This window comes from Lemur catta, chromosome Y (genome assembly GCF_020740605.2).
Source record: "Lemur catta isolate mLemCat1 chromosome Y, mLemCat1.pri, whole genome shotgun sequence".
Classification (NCBI taxonomy): Eukaryota; Metazoa; Chordata; class Mammalia; order Primates; family Lemuridae; genus Lemur; species Lemur catta.
In genome coordinates, this window is record NC_059156.1 from 3,340,038 (window position 1) to 3,357,384 (window position 17,347).

Here is a 17,347-nt window from a genome sequence, read left to right on the forward strand (position 1 = left end):
AATAAAGAAAAATCAATACCATGACTGCTTGAGAAACAAAGAGTCACAGATATGGTCTTCTCAGGTGTTAATGACTGCCCAAAGACCAAAGAGCATCACAACGGATTTTATGTGTCAATTGCTGTTGATTTAAACTATATCTCCACTAACACAATAGACATTGGTGAAATATATTTTATAAAAATCAATGTAACCAAGTTAAAATATTTCTATGCTTGGTAATCTGTAGGTAGCTATAGAAAAGCTAATGTCAATAGCAATAAAAGGGAAGGTGCACCCTGTCTTTTCTCTTAAGGCTAGGGTTAAAAGTACATTTGGAAAAATGTGGCCTTTGTCATGAAACAAGGCTTGCCTTCAGAGTTTGTGGTTTTTCTCTTTCAGGCCCCCAGATATTTTTTGGATAACAAGCTGCTGGGGATGATGTAGCAAATGTAAGTATTCAAAGGCCTGTTGGATTATTTAAATGCTGAGATCACTGAATTTCAGAGGGTGGGTGCGGGGAGTTAGCTACCCTCCCCACAAAGAGGTTTGTTCTCTTTCTGATCAGGTCTCTCAGGCAGGGGTCATCACAAAGGATGAAAAAATAGTAGGAAACAGAAATAATAATAATAATAATAATACACAGAGCCAAAGATATAGTTTATAAAGTAAAGGTTTATGAAAATAGATATAAAGAGGGTGTCTGGATGGATATATTTCTTCCCACCAAATATATATCAAAGACTGAAACTCCACACAGGTATTATATAGGGTAGACACAGGCTCCTGTTGCCAAGGGCAATGGGATTTACATACTAACAGGCAGTTTGGTTTAGGGTCAAAGTCTCCTAAAAGGCTACTACAGATCCTTTAACTAACCCTATCTAGGGGAACCATGAGTTACAAAATCTTCTTGGGGCAAACTTCTAAGTTTTCTGATAAGGCTATTACATTAGCAAAAAACAGAGACATCTTGGCCCTGGTGATTGTGTTCTTGGAGACAGAGATGATCTCAGAAGTCAACATGAGCTGTGCTTTGTGTTAATTACTTTAAGGTCCAGCTTGGGCATTAGCATATCTATCCGATCAGCTCTCATCTCTGGGGGTCTTTGTCTGTAAGCTCCGGCAACCTTTTGGTCCTAGGAGAGGCCTGTCTTGTCTTTCAAAACAGGTGAGAACCATAGGCCAGTTTACAACTGTCTCTTTGAAGTGCAGCTGTTATTGACCAATGAGACACCCTCCTGAGGCGAGGCAGCTTTTGAACTAACACATTTATTTTTTTCTTTAAGGCAAAGCCTTATTTGACTTCTGAAATCAAATATTCTCTCCAGAAATACAGGGGGCATTTCTATAACTCAGTATTCTTAGGCTCAACATCTCCCCCTTTTTTATTTTTTGAAGAAAGTTGATGGAGTTGGACAGCTATCACAGCGAGGTGTTGGTCTCCAGATTCTTGTCATCTTTGGAGTTTTCTCCAGACTATAAATAAACACAAGCAAAGGATTAAAATAATGCCAATTACAATAGTGGAATTCCCATATATCTTAAGATGATAAAGTGGATCAGCTGAATCTAAACCAGAAGAGATGCCATTAATAATGTCAGCTTCAGAGAGCAATTTGAGTTTGTGACTGAAGGAACTTAATATTTCTTGTTGTAAGTTTCCAATCTCTTCAGTCAATTTTTTTGATTAAGTAGATGTTTTTTGATGTTTTCCCAAGGAAACCGAGTTTGATTATATATATGAGGTGTAACACAAAATTGAGTGATATTCCAATCGCAACAGAGTCTAAGTTTCTTTTGTAGACTTATAACCTGGTCTCGCAACAAGGTGACTGCTTGTTGTAAGTCAGCCATTTGAGTAGCTAATTTAGTGTCAGTTTGATTTTGGGTAGACCATAATTGGTTTGAATTTTGGTGCCAATTTTGAACAAATTCAGCGGTCTGAATAGTCTGATGCAGAACCACACCTGCGGTGGCCGCAGAAGCAGTGACAGCAATGATTCCCAAAATAGCTGCTGTTAAGACACCAATAAATCTTTTTGTATGTTTAAGAATGTGGTTAAGTAGTTTGTCCAAAAGGTACATTGCTGGTGTTTCTTGCCAGACTCTATTCATTTTAACAGGTAACCACAGTCCTGTTCTGGCTTTGAGAATATGAAATGTTTCTTTATAAGGATTGAACTTTATAGAATTGCTAATACAGGTATGATAAAAACAGTTGTTACGAGTCACTAGGAAAGAAGGTTCACATAAACAGCATATCCAATCACAAATAAGTAAGGCAGTCTAACACAAACTTGAATATAATGAGTAGAATTTAAATTAAAAGTCCATTCTTGGCTATTGTTTGTATCCAAAGTGTGTGTGCCAATCCAGGTCTGCAAAGGGTGCAAAGAAGTTGATATTTTCCACAATTGATCATGAATAGGGCCATCTAAAATACGAGGAGCTGGAGAGCTCATACCATGGTTGAGCTGTGTAATATGACTTTTAAGGTCAGTGTCTTTTACAGACATTGAGGTGCCAGTTTTATTCCAATGAAGCTTTTCAAAATTGTGAGAGGAGGCAGGATGTCAACAGGGTCTCCAGTCAAGAACAACACCATAAGATATGGACCCAGCAAGAATGCACCCCATGTGAGCTCTACAATTTTCCCATTATACCCAAGTTTTAGGGTCAGAAATTATTACTTTCTTATAAATGGGTACATCTGTGGGTGGAATTTTAGAGTGCCCAATAGTGATGTGTCTGGTTGCCAGACACTCTTACCATCATGCTCACCATGCAGCTCGTGGCAAGAAAAACATTTACAGATGTTTTAGGTACAGATGTCCAGTTCAATATCCCGTCTGCTTCTTTGTATGTTTTCTTCACCTGTCCCCACGTCGTGGCCTGTGCCTGACGTGTCTTCCACTCTGGGCTTGATTCTTCTGCTTGGAATCCAGACATTGTCTGTCATCTGTCAAAACACAAGCAAAAACTCTCCCCCACACCTTTGCCCATCCTTTTTTCCATTTATTTTCTACATCATCTTTCCACCAAATAGGCTGGTGAGGGAAAGAGTCTGATCGCCAACTCCCATTCCAGTGCTTTTCTATTGCTGTTAATTTATCTTCCTTACAAATATTCAAAAAATGTAAGGTAAATAAGGCTTGATTTATTCTCTCTTTGGGAGACTGTTTACCTCCCCCTTTTTATTTTAATAACACGTTCTTTAAAGTTTGATGCGTACAGTCTATGATACCTTGTCCTTGAGGATTATAAGGAATGCCAGTAATGTGCTTGATGTCCCCTTTAATACAAAAAGCTGCAAAAGAATGACTAGTGTAAGCAGGGCCATTGTCAGTTTTAATGGTGGCCGGGACTCCCATGTATACAAAACAGGAGTGTAAATATGAGAGTACATGTCTAACAGTTTCTCCAGAGGATGGAGTAGCCATAATAAGACTGGAATAAGTATCTACAGTAACATGTACAACACCTAACTGGCCAAATTCAGGAATATGTGTAACATCTATTGGCCATAATTCATTTGGTGAGAGACCTCAAGGATTAACTCCTGTAGAAAATTTAGACTGATTAAGTAATCGACAAGTGGAACAATGAGAAACAATATGTTTGGCTTGATTATTGGTTATGTGAAATTTTTTAATTAAACCTTTAGTATTAATATGAGTCAGTTGATAAAATTTAATTGCTTCTTGAACAGAACCAACAAGCAATTGATCTATTTTTTCATTACCAACCACTAAGGGGCCTGGAAGGTTAGTATGAGATCTGATATGGTAATAAAATGTGGAAACTGGCAATTCTGTATAATCAGTTGAAGTTGCTGAAATAGTTTGGAAATTTCATCAGTTTCTGTAATAGTAACTGTTTCTAAGGCTAGAACTGTTTGTACAACATATTGTGAATCCGAAACAATATTTAAGGGTCAAGTAATATCTAGTAAAAGCTGCGTAACAGCCTGCAATTCTACTTTTTGTGCTGAAGTGTAAGGGGTGGTCCATACCTTAGTTAAAGGACCAGAATAACCTGCCTGACCATTGCTACTGCCATCAGGAAAAAAAGGTAGGAGCATGAGGCATAGGCATGGATTTTACTATCTTAGGTAATATCCACTGAGTCAATTTTAAAAATTGGAGCAACTTATTTTTTGGATAGTGATTATCAATAATTCCTATAAAATCAGATGTATCTGATTGCCAATCTAAGTTTTGCTGATAAGCCATTTGAATTTCAGAATTAGTAAGAGGAACAATAATTTTTTCAGGATCCAGGCCACTTAGACATTTTAATCTTTGGCAGCCTTTAAATATAATTTGACCAATTTTGTCTAAATATGTTGAAAGATGTTTTTGTTGTTTACGTGGTAGAAAAATCCATTCAATTATACCCTCTTCTTGAATTAAGGTAGCAGAGGGAGAATGTTCTGATGGATAAACAATTAAATCTACTCCTTTTTTAAGATTTACTCTAGAAAGATGAGCTGTGTGAATATGAGATTGAATCCATGCCAATTCCTCCTGAGCTGCCTGAGTTAGTTGGTGGGGACTATTAAGATCAGAGTCATCCTTTAGTAAATCAAATAAATTACTTAAAGCATAAGTAGGAATTCCTAACATAGGTCTAAGCCAATTTATGTCTCCTAACAACTTTTGAAAATCATTTAAAGTTTGCAATTTGTCAATATGTAACTGAACCTTTCAAGGAATTATTTTGTTTCTATCAACGAGAGACCCCAGATAAGTAAAGGGGTAACCTTGTTGGACTTTATCTTCATCAATTATTAAACTGAATTGAAGCAAAATTTGTCAGGCCTGTTGGTACAATTTTTCTAATTTTTGTTTTGATGAACATGCAAATACAATATCATCCATATAATGAATAATATAACTATTAGGTAAACAGTTTCTTAATATATCTAAAGGCTGATTGACAAAATGTTGGCATACAGTTGGGTTATTAAGCATGCCGTGAGGCAAGATTTCCATTGGTATTGCTTAGTTGGCTGTTGATTGTTTAATGCAGGTATGGTAAAGGCAAATTTCTCTCTATCAGATATTTGTAAAGGAATTGTAAAAAAGCAGTCTTTTAAATCTACTATTATAATATGCCAGTCTTTAGGGATCATAACTGGAGAGGGAAGTCCTGGCTGCAGTGTTCCCATTGGTTGTATAATTGCATTGATTTTTCTTAAATCAGTTAACATTTGCCATTTGCCAGATTTCTTTTTAATAACAAATACAGGAGAATTCAATGGACTGTTGGACTCCTCTATATGTCCTGCTTGTAACTGTTCTCTTACTAATATTTGAAGAGCACCCAACTTTTCTTGGTTTAGTGGCCACTACGCTGTCCATATAGGCTTTTGTGATATCCAATTTAAAGCCAGAACATAATGGTGCTTTTCAGTAGCATTGGCTGCTATCCAAAATTTGGATAGCCTAAACCATGCCAAGAAGTATGTGCCTTTGGTGCCTCAAAAGTCTTAGCCCGTTGGCTCCTTTTACCCAAACCAAAACAAGGGTTGTAATTCATATTTACCATAATTTGTTTAGCAGGAACATATATTTTAGGTATATTGATGTATGCTCCCCATTGCTGTAACAAATCTCTTCCCCACAAATTAATAGCGATGTTAGCCACATTAGGTTTTAAAATGGCTATCTGTCCGTTAGGGCCTGAACAATTTAAAATTTGTTGACTTTGAAATATATCAGTCATTGTTCCTATTCCAGTAAGAACAGTAGGAACTTGTTGTAAAGGCCAAGCCTTTGGCCAAAAACTTTTAGAAACAATTGTAACATCAGCTCCAGGATCTACAAGTCCAACAAAAGATTTGTCATTTAACTTAATTTCTAATTGAGGTCTATGGTCATTAATAAAATTTTGCCAATATACTTTAGTTCCAGTACTCCCCAAACCTCCTTGCCTTAGAACATCAGATGTTCCAATTTGTATGTAAGGTTCCAGTACTCCCCAAACCTCCTTGCCTTAGAACATCAGATGTTCCAATTTGTATGTAAGGTAACAACAGAAGTTGTGCAATATGGTCTCCAGCCTGAAGAAGATAATCAAAATTGGAACTCATCATAACTGAAATTTCTCCAAAATAATTTGAATCAACTACACTCAAATGCACTGAAATTCCTTTTAATGTAAGAAAGCTCCAGTTACGGATAAAAGCTCCAGAAAGTTGTTTACAAACTTTTTTAAAATGTCCTTTATGGCCGTAATTGAGACATTTTATGACAGATTTTTGCTTTCTGGGAATGCTTTTCCCACCGCTAGCCTCAGCGAACATTTGCATTTTAAAAGCCTGTGACTTAACTTTTTGGCAAAATTTTCTTTAAAAATTTTTTGAGCAGTGGTTATAAAAGCCACCAACACTTTGAATTAACATTATTAAAAGTCAATATATGTAACATCAAATTTTTAAAATCAGGCAGACTAACCATTTTTTGCACAACTTGCAATCTAGCAATAAAATCTACATAAGTTTCATTAACATTTTATACAAGAAAACACAGAGTGTTTAGAAGTTATCTATTTTTATGCTCTAATATAGCACTGTTGAATTTGAGTAATAACCTGATCATCTTTTTTTCTTTTATTTTGAGACAGAGTCTCACTTTGTTGCCTGGGCTAGAGTGAGTGCTGTGGCATCAGCCTAGCCCACAGCAACCTCAAACTCCTGGGCTTAAACGATCCTCCTGCCTCAGCCTCCCGAGTAGCTGGGACTACAGGTATGCGCCACTATGCCTGGCTAATTTTTCTATATATACTTTTAGTTGGCCAGATAATTTATTTCTGTTTTTAGTAGAGATGGGGTCTCACTCAGGCTGGTCTCGAACTCCTGACCTTGAGCGATCCACCCGCCTTGGCCTTCCAGATGGCTAGGATTACAGGCATGAGCCACCATGCCTGGCCGGCAGAGAGCTCTTAAAGTGAAAGTTCTTCTTTAGAATTTCTTTTTCTTTCTCCTATATTTTCTATAGACCCAAGAAGAGGATCAATACCTACTTTTATTGGCTTTGTCTTATCCTGGCCCAATGCAGACAGAAGGTCCCAATTGACCGTCTCTTTTCTCCTAAAAACAGGCTCCAGATCTTTTATTAAGCTTATTTTAAGATGGATATCCTCCATCTCGTTGAAAGAGAATTCTGAGTTAGAATGAAATAGCTGTAGAGCTTGAGAAATTACAGAGCAGACTTTTCAAATACGTAGAGAAATCTTTTTATTTTTTCTTTTACAGAGCACTTTTCTTAATGTTTTCAGTGCCAACTGCTTTTGCTGTACTTTGAACTCACCTGGAGGTGGGAACCAATCACAGTGCTTGGAAATTAAATGTAACAATTCCTTGAGATTTTTCTTTTTGGCAACTATTCTAGAACTCTTTAATGAGCTCTCAACAATTCCACATACTCAGAGAAGATAGACTTCCTTGTTATTTTAATCCAGACAGAATAATAATTTGCTTTGCCCTGGAGAATTCACTTACCTCTCTTTAGGTAAGACATGTGAGTGACTTTCAATCCTCTCCAGGTCCCTTGCAATGCGATTTGGGAACTCTTGGCTGGAGCAAAGCCTTTTGCCTTTAAGACCCTATCAGCATATCCTGCTGACTATGCCAGTTTGCGGGGAGTTAGCTACACTCCCCACAAAGAGCTTTTTTTCTTCCGATCAGGTCTCTCAGGCAGGGGTCATGGCAAAGGATAAAAAAATAGTAGGAAACAGAATTAGAAATAAAATAATGATAATAATACATGGAGCCAAAGATATAGTTTATAAAGTAAAGGTTTATGAAAATAGATGTAAGAAGGGTGTCTGGATGGATATATTTCTTCCTGCCAAAAATATATCAAAGACTGAAACTCCACGCAGGTATTATGTAGGGTAGATACAGGCTCCTGTTGCCAAGGGCAATGGGATTTATATACTAACAGGCAGTTTGGTTTAGGGTCAAAGTCTCCTAAAAGGCTACTACAGATCCTTTAATTAATTCTATCTAGGGGAACAATGAGTTACAAAATCTTCTTGGGGCAAACTTCTAAGTTTTCTGATAAGGCTATTACCTTAGCAAAAAACAGAGACATCTTGGCTCCGGTGATTGTGTTCTTGGAGACAGAGATGATCTCAGAAGTCAACATGAGCTGTGCTTTGTGTTAATTACTTCAAGGCCCACGTTGGGCATTAGCATATTTATTTGATGAACTCTCATCTCTGGGGGTCTTTGTCAGTCAGCTTCGGCAACCTTTTGGTTCTAGGAGAGGCCTATCTTGTCTTTCAAAACAGGTGAGAACCATAGGTCCAATTTACAGCTGTCTCTTTGAAGTGCAGCTGTTACTGACCAATGAGATACCCTCCTGAGGTGAGGCAGCTTTTGAACTAACACATTTATTTTTTCTTTAAGGCAAAACCTTATTTGACTTCTGAAATCAAATGTTGTCTCCAGAAATACAGGGGGCATTTCTATAACTCAGTATTCTTAGGTTCAACAGGTGGGAAGCCTTGGACTTTGGATGAGGGTTTCACGTTGGTGCCCATCACTAAGCTCTACCGAGAACAAATTTAATGGCTCCATTTCAAGTTGTTGATGTGGTAAAATAAAAGGACCTAAGGTGGAAAAATAATTTGATTACTACATAATGTTTATACAGCATCTAGGATACAACATCTGCAACTTTTCTGAATGTTTTTAAAGCATTTTGAATGACTTGTCAAGTACACCAAGAATAAATGTGTTTATTGCTACAATAAGTATGTGACAAACATTAATACATTTCAAGTAGTTTTTTTATAATCTGTTGTCTGTTTATTTTAATGAAAAGGAACTTTATCTTTCCATAATAATGCAAAGCAACCTCATACCGTTGAAAATAATTTAGTTGACATCAAGAGAATCTAATCAGGCCCAATACCTTAACCTGAAACATCAATATGAATACTGTCATTCTTATTCTGTGGTGCATTTCATCAAAGAGAACCCCTAAACTCTGTGAGGGAGTTTAAATATTTGGTCTTGGCTTTTGAACTGAACTAGCATTCAACATTTCAGAATCCTTATTTGTGCCAAATGTTAGGTTAAACTGAGATTACCAAATGTTCATCTTTATCTAAAGAAGTTTCTCTTATCTCTATCACAAGCAGGTGATTAGAGCTTGAGACCAGGTGCTTAGGCTAAACTCCCACCTTCATGGGGACTTGTAAGTACCAAGTTTACTGATGTTTACATTTCAAAGGGAAGGCTTCAAGGTCATTAATAAAGATCTCTGGGGGTGTCATTCTGTCAGGAAGTTTGGTTAGTTATTTTAAAAGTTTTATGTATATCTCAAAGGGACAAACAAAGAATTTACAAGTTTTCTAAATGCAGTGCTCATCATGAAAGTGAGGAGCAAGAGTCATCTTCTTATTTAATAACAAGAGAAAGTGAAATTATATTTTCCTTTAGACTTAAAAAAATTTTCTGAAAAAATATGAGGAATACCTTCACTCTTTACCACACAGTGGTCTTGGACTACTTGTTTTGTTTTCACAAAACATGCCTATAGTTTTCTTAGTCCCCCTACTTTAGGCTGCCAGTTGTATAAGGTCTCAGTCAAAATACCAGCAGAATTTTTGGTCATTGAAAACAACATAGAGATATTAGAAAACAATAATAATATTTAAAACAAAAATAAAATTGATTATTACCTGGATATTCTGAGAAGGAATGGTAATGAGGGAACAATTGTTCTTGAAGAAAATAAAGAATTAAGTATAATAATTTTAATTATGATCACAACATACCCACAGTCAGTGGTTAAAATTTAACACGATAACAACTTCAAATTTTGTTGAGCATGTAGAGCAATGGGAATCTCATACATTGAGGATGGGAATATGAAATGGTACAAAAGTTTCAGAGAATTCTTGTAACAGTCTGCAGAAAATTAACCATATACCTACCCCATTTTCAAGCTTGATTTTTCAGAGGGGTGTTGCCCTGGTTCTTTGGCTCCTGGCTTGGAAGACTCACAAGCCTGGCAGGTGCCATGGATAGATGACAGACACAGCATTTCCACACAAGCAGTTTTTATTGCAGGCTTGTCAGCATAGAAGAGAAATTGAAAGTACATTTCTTGAGGGGGAATCAGTTGATCTCTGTGAATGAAGAACACACTGGGGTCTTACCACACTTCTACTTTTACATCTACACCTTATGATATGCTAAATGCTAGGGGGAAGATCCATTATTTCTCTACGAAAAGAGTGGAGAGTTTGTAGAACTAAGGGGCCTCCCCAGTTTTATCCTATTTGGGAAACTTCCAGGGGTTGTCATTATGATTGCAAACTGTCATAGCACTGATGGGTGTGACTTTTACTAAGCTAATGTATATTAATGGAGAACAGGTCACCATTAGACACAAGCTCCTAGTTTCTATGCTTGCTATTCATGAGAAAAAGTCCCTAACTGCAAGTGCCTATCACTGAAGAGACATAGGCTGGCTGAATGGATTAAAAAAACATAAAACACATGCCAAGTATGTGCTCTCTCCAGGAAACACATCTTATCCTCAAGGATGCATTCAGATTCAAGGTGAAGGGTTGGCAAATAAATTTCCAGGCAAATGGAAACCAAAAGAAAGCCGGGGTAGCCATTCTTATAACAGATAGCATAAACTTTAAAGAAACAAAAGAAAGACAAAGATGGTCACTACTAGTGGTGGAGCGAAAAATCTAACAAGAAGACTTAACAATCCTACCTATTTATGTACCCATCACAGGAGTGCCCAGATACACAAAGCAAACCCAGATTGATCTAAACAATGTGATAAACAGCAATGCCACAATAGCTGCGGATTCCAATACCAAAGTGAGAGAACTGGACAGACCCTCCAAACAGAAAATAAGCAAAGAAATAATGGGCTTAAACAGAACTCTAGAACAAGTGGGCCTAGCAGACGTCTGTAGAACATTTCACCCAAACAACACTGAATGTACATATTTCCCATCAGCTCCTGGAAACTTCTTTGAAATTGATCACATCATAGGCCACACAAACTATCTCAACAAATTTTTAAAACATACAAATTATGCCATGTATCTTCTCAGACCACAGTGGCATAAAATTAGAGATCAATTCCAACCGAAACACTCACCTCTACACAAAGTCACGGAAATTTAACAATCTATTGCTGAATGACTATTGGGTCAAGGAAAAGATCCAGATGGAAATCCAAAGATTCTCCAAACTAAATGATAACAGAGACACAAGTTATCAAAATCTGTGGGGGACAGCAAAAGCAGTTCTGAGAGGAAACTAGTATCGATAAATGCCCACATCCAAAAGACAGAAAGATCACAAATCAACAAACTAATGAACCATCTCAAGGGACTGGAAAAGGAATGGCAAACCAATCCTAAATCCAGCAGAAGAAAAGAAATACCTAAGATGAGAGCAGAACTAAACAAAATTGAGAACAAAAAAGTATGCAGAGGATTAATAAAACAAGAAGTTGGTTCTTTGAAAAGATAAACAAAATTCACAGCCCTCTTGCTAGATTGACCCAAAGTAGAAAGACAAGGACTCTAGGCTGGGAGTAGTGGCTCACACTTGTAATACTAGCACTCTGGGAGGTCGAGGTGAGTGGATCGTTTGAGCTCAGGAGTTGAGACCTGCCTGAGCAAGAGTGAGAGCCCATCTCTACTAAAAAATGGGAAGAAATTAGCTGGAAAACTAAAAATAAATATAGAAAAAATTAGACGGGCATGGTGGTGCATGCCTGTCGTCCCAGCTACTCAAGAGGCTGAGGCAGTAGGATTCCTTGAGCCCAGGAGTTTGAGGTTGCTGTGAACTAGGCTGATGCCATAGCACTCTAGCCCAGGCAACAGAGTGAGACTCTGTCTCAAAAAAAAGAAAATGAAAAAAAAAGGAAAGAAAGAAAAGGACTCTGATAAGCCCCATGAGAAGTGAAAAAGGAGAGTCATAGCAGATTATCATGGAAATGCAAAACATCATCTTTGAACACTAGGAGAAGTCTCTATGCCCCCAAACTTGAAACTGTGGAGGAAGTGACAAATTCTTAGAAACACACAACCTCCCTAGGCTCAATCAGGAAGAAACAGAATTCCTGAACAGACCAATATCAAGCACCAAAATTGAAGCAGCAATAACCAATCTTCCAACTCAAAAAATGCCCAGATCAGACAGGGTCACACTTGAATTTTACCAAACCTACAAAGAATAAGTGGTACCTACACTGCAGAAATTATTCCACCACATTGAGAAGGATAGAATCCTCTCCAACGCATTCCACAAAGCCGATATCACCTTGATATCAAAGCTAGAAAAGGACACAACAAAAAAAGAAAACTACAGATCAATATCCTTTATGAATATAGATGCAAAAATTCTCAGTAAAATCTTAGCAAACTGAATTCAACTGGACATCCAAAAAATAATTCATCATGACCAGGTGGGCTTCATCCCAGAGACACAAGCATGGTTCAACATACACAACTCTATAAATGTAATTACCATATAGATAAAAGCAAGAACAGAGAGCATATGATCCTCTCAATAGACTCAGAAAAAACATTTAACACAATTCAGCACACTTTTATGACAAAAACTCTTAACAAAATAGGCATAGGTGAGTCATACCTCAAAAGTATTAATGACATATATGATAAACCCACAGTCAGTATCATATTGAATGGGGAAAAATTGAAAGCATTCCCACTTAGAACTGGAACCAGACAAGTTTGCCCACTATCTCCACTTCTGTTCAGCACAGTGCTGGAAGCCCTTGGAAGAGTAATCAGACAAGAGTGGGAAACCAAGGGTACCCAGATGGGGGCAGAAGACGTCAAACTTTCACTCTTTGCTGACGATACGCTATTATACCTAGAAAACCCCAAAGATTCAACCAAGAGACCCTTGGAATTGATAAATGAATTAAGCAAAGTCTCAGGATAAAAAATCAATGCACACGAATCGGTAGCTTTCATATATGCCAATTAACAGTCAAGGCAGGAATCGAAGCTGCAACATCTTTTAGAATAGCATCAAAGAAAATTAAATATTTAGGATGATATTTAACTAAGGAGGTGAGTGACCTATATAGGGAGAAGTATGAAACACTGAGAAAAGAAATTGCAGAGGATGTAAACAGATGGAAAAACCCTACCATGCTCATGGATTGGCAGAATCAATATTGTTAAAGTGCCTATACTACCTAAAGTGATCTACAGAATCAATGCAAAATCTCTATCAAAATACCAACATCATTCCTTTTTTTTTTTTGAAGATCTAGAAAAAATAATTCTATGCTTCATATGGAACCAGAGAAGACCCTATATAGCCAAAGCAATCTTAAGCAAAATGAAAGTATACCACGGAATACTAGTCAGCCACAAAAAAACAATGGTTTTCTTTTTCTGCTTTGTCAAAGAGAACAAGTATTCTGTAATCATTAAAAATTAACGTTAAAATGATTTTTAGAGGTGGGAGGTATGAAGAGAACTGGTTAATGGTTACAAAAACACAGAAGGAATAAATCCTAGTGTTTGATAGCACGGCAGGGTGACTATAGTTATCAATATCTCATTGTATGTTTCAAAATAGCTAGAAGAGAAGATTTGGAAATTTCTCAACACAAATGATAAATGTTTGAGGTCACAGATGTCCCATATACCCCCTAGTTTGAATCATTACCCATTGAATACATATATCAAAATGTCACATAAATATCTACAATTATGTATTGAGAAAAAAGGTTTTTCAGAGATGAAGTCAAGAACTTTATCTCCCAGCTTTTTAATAAAAACCAAATTTCTTAAAAACAAATAGACAAACAAAAGAAAAAAAATGGTGATCTAGCACCTCTCTATTACCCTGGAGGGAGCTGGAGCCCATTCTACTAAGTGAGGTATCACAAGAATGGAAAAACAAGCACCCGTGTACTCACCATCATATTGGTATGAATTGATCAACACTTATGTGCACATAGGGTAGAGTGATATATATCAGGTGTAGGGCAGGTGGGAGGGAGGAGGAAGGAATGCGTTTCACACCTAATGGGTGCAGTCCGCAGTATCTGGGGAATGGCCATACTTGTAGCTCTGATTTGGGCAGGGCAAAGACAATATATGTAACCTAAACATTTGTGCCTCCGTAATATTCTGGAAGAAATACATACACACACACACACACACACACACACACACACACACACACACACACATACCCATATACGGTTTAATTTTTTAAAACAGGAACACATTGCAAGGCATCAATCCACCAGACTTCAGGCTATACTTTGAGACTATAATAACCAAAACAGCATGGTACTGGCACAAGAACAGAGCTATAGACCTTTGGAACAGGACTGAGAACCTAGATGTAAAACCATCCTCATATTGTCATCTAAGTCTTTGACAAAGCAAACAAAAATATACATTAGGGAAAAGAATCCCTATTCAATAAGTGGTGCTGGGAGAATTGGATAGCCATATGCAGAAGATTGAATCTGAATCCACACCCCTCACCTCTCACAAAAATCAACTCATGCCAGATAACAGATAAGACATGAGACTATTAGAATTCTAGAAGAAAATGTTGGGAAAACTCTTACAGACATCGACCTAGGCAAAGAAATTATGAGGAAGACCCCCAAAGCAATCATGGTAGCAACAAAAATAAATAAATGGGACCTGCATTAAAACGCTTCTGCACAGCCAAGGAAACCATCATTAGACCAAACAGACAACCTACAGAATGGGAGAAAATATTTGCTTTCTACACATCCGATAAAGGGCTGATAACTAGAATCTATTTAGAACTTAGGAAAATTGACAAGAAAAAAAATCAAATAACCCCATTAAAAGGTGGGCAAAGGACACGAATGGAAACTTTTCAAAAGAACGTAGAGTAATGGCCAGCAAACCCATGAGAAAAATGCTCAACATCTCTAATCGTCAGGGAAATGCAAATCAAAACCGCAATGAGATAGCACCTAACTCCAGTGAGAATGGCTTTTATGAAAAAAAATCCCAAAACAACAAATGTTGGCATGGATGTGGAGAGATAGGAACACTCTTACACTGCTGGTGGGACTGCAAATTAGCACAACCTCTGTGGAAGGTAATATGGTGAGACCTAAAAGAACTAAAAATAGAACTACCATTTGATCCAGCCATCCCGCTACTAGACATCGACCTAAAGGGGAAAAAACTCATTTTATAAAAAAGACATCTGCACTGGGAAGTTTATAGCAGCACAACTCACAATTGCAAAGAGGTGGAAACGTCCCAAGTGTGCATCAATCCATGAGTGAATTAATAAAATGTAGTCTATGTATACCATGGAGTACTACTCAGCCACAAAAAACAATGGTGAACTAGCACCTCTTGTACTATCCCGGGTGGAGCTGGAGCCCATCCTTCGAAGTGAGGTATTACAAGGATGGAAAAACAAGCACCACATGTAGGCACCATCAAATTGGCACTAACTGGTGAGCACTTAGGTTGCGTGATACTTCTGTAATGGTCAGGTTTGTGACCAACACGACTAAAGAGTTCAAGCAAGACTTGTTGGAAAGCTTGAGAAAATTAGGGTTTGATATCTCTGAAGATGAGATAGTCACATCTCTGACTTCAGCCAGAGGTTTAGGAGAACAGAAACACGTCAGACCTGTGCTGCTAGTTGATGATTGGGCACTACCTGATTTCAAAGGAATGTTAAGATTCCATGTGTTTCAGCAGTGAGCTGGAGTTGGGATATATGAGCAGAGTCCCTGGTCCGGAAGAAATCTTTGTCATTTGGTCTAGGACTACATTTGCAACATCTGTATATATAAGAAAATACCCAAGGAATACAAACCAGTGATCCTAACGCTGTGGTCATAGGATTGGCTCCAGAACACTTTCATTATCAAATTGTGAAGCAAGCATTCCGGTTGCTCCTGGATGGGGCACCTCTGATAGCAATCCACGAAGCTGAGTATTACAAGAGGAAGACGGCTTAGCCCTGGGGCCTGGACCACTTGTCACTATGTTAGAGTATGCCACAGACACCAAAGCCACAGTGGAGGGAAAGCCAGAGAGAACATTCTTTCTGGAAGGATTGCGGGGAACTGGCTGTGAACCTGAGGAGACTGTCATGGTAGGAGATGATTGCAGGGCCAATGTTGGTGGAGCTCTGAATGTTGGCATGCCGGGTATCTTAGAAAAAACTGGGAAATACCGAGCAGCAGGTAAAGAAAAAATTAATCCATCTCCTTACTTAACTGGTGAGAGCTTTCCTCATGCTGTGGACCACATTCTGCAGCATCTGCTGTCACCCACCATGTGCATCTGAAACAACTTGTAACGCAGCTTTTTGTTGTCCCCAGTGAATCCCTTACTAACTCAATGCCAGCATTGACAGACACATACCACTCAATGGTGATAATGTTTTAAGCCTCTTTTATTGTGCATTAATTAGAAAGAAAGGTATTGAATTGCAGCCAGCAACTAAGCCTCACTAATCCCTTTTGTTTTATTTTGTGACTGAAGATTAACTGAGGCCCAAAGAAAGGGAAAGCTGAGGTTTTGTGCCATTTCTTTTAAAATATTCATCAGGTTAGGCAGGCCTCAGAGGCAGAAGCAACTGCAGGGGAGAGTGTTCTCTGCTATCTCCTCACTGGAAAACAGGGGGCAAGGGAGGAATTCAGACTGTGAATAAAGCTGAATGGTGGTTTTTACATGATAAAGTAATGCATTAAAAGGTGCATTGGGCTACAGTTTTAATATGGAGTTCAACTGTGAGATCCATCAGAAGTGGCAAGCAGAGTATAAGAGATAAGCAGCAAAGCCAGTTGTCCTTTAGCCCAAGTGAGACAGTGAATTTGCATCAACAGATGTTGAAAACTAGATTTTCTACTGTATTCCCAGCACGGGTCACTTCTTTTCTCCTCATTAGCCAGAGAGGACTAATTTAAATTTAGAACCTGGTTTTCATTTACAATAATATTTCCATTAATAACCTATTCGTTGCCGATATCTATTATAGTGTGTAACAGTTGTTTTGGAAATTTTATGTAAAATTAAAACTATCCGGTATTTTACAGATGTTTTAATTAGACATTGCTATTAACAGGAACAGTGCAGAAGCTAAAATCAAGCCTTCAGTGTCTTACAGAGCGTGTATTTTTTTAAGCTAGTGTCCACCAGGGTCCTATTAACTGTACATTTGCAAGATTTTGTAATTTTTGCCTCTGACATTGTGGGAAAAATCTTTGAGAAGCTGTTGGGACAGATTCAAGTTTTTATGTATTTGGTTACTACAGCTGTAAAATGAAATCTCGCCTTGTAGCGTGGATAATTTTTCTCATGTTAA

At 37.7% G+C, this 17,347-nt stretch overlaps 1 protein-coding gene and 1 pseudogene across 2 annotated transcripts in view; both read left to right on the forward strand.

Moving 5' to 3' along the window:
* LOC123629050 (F-box-like/WD repeat-containing protein TBL1X) overlaps window positions 1-17,347 on the forward strand; it is a 1,209,717-nt gene that overhangs the window by 541,353 nt on the left and 651,017 nt on the right. The gene's annotated exons all lie outside the window — the stretch shown is intronic.
* Window positions 4,954-16,327, forward strand: LOC123629024 (annotated as a pseudogene).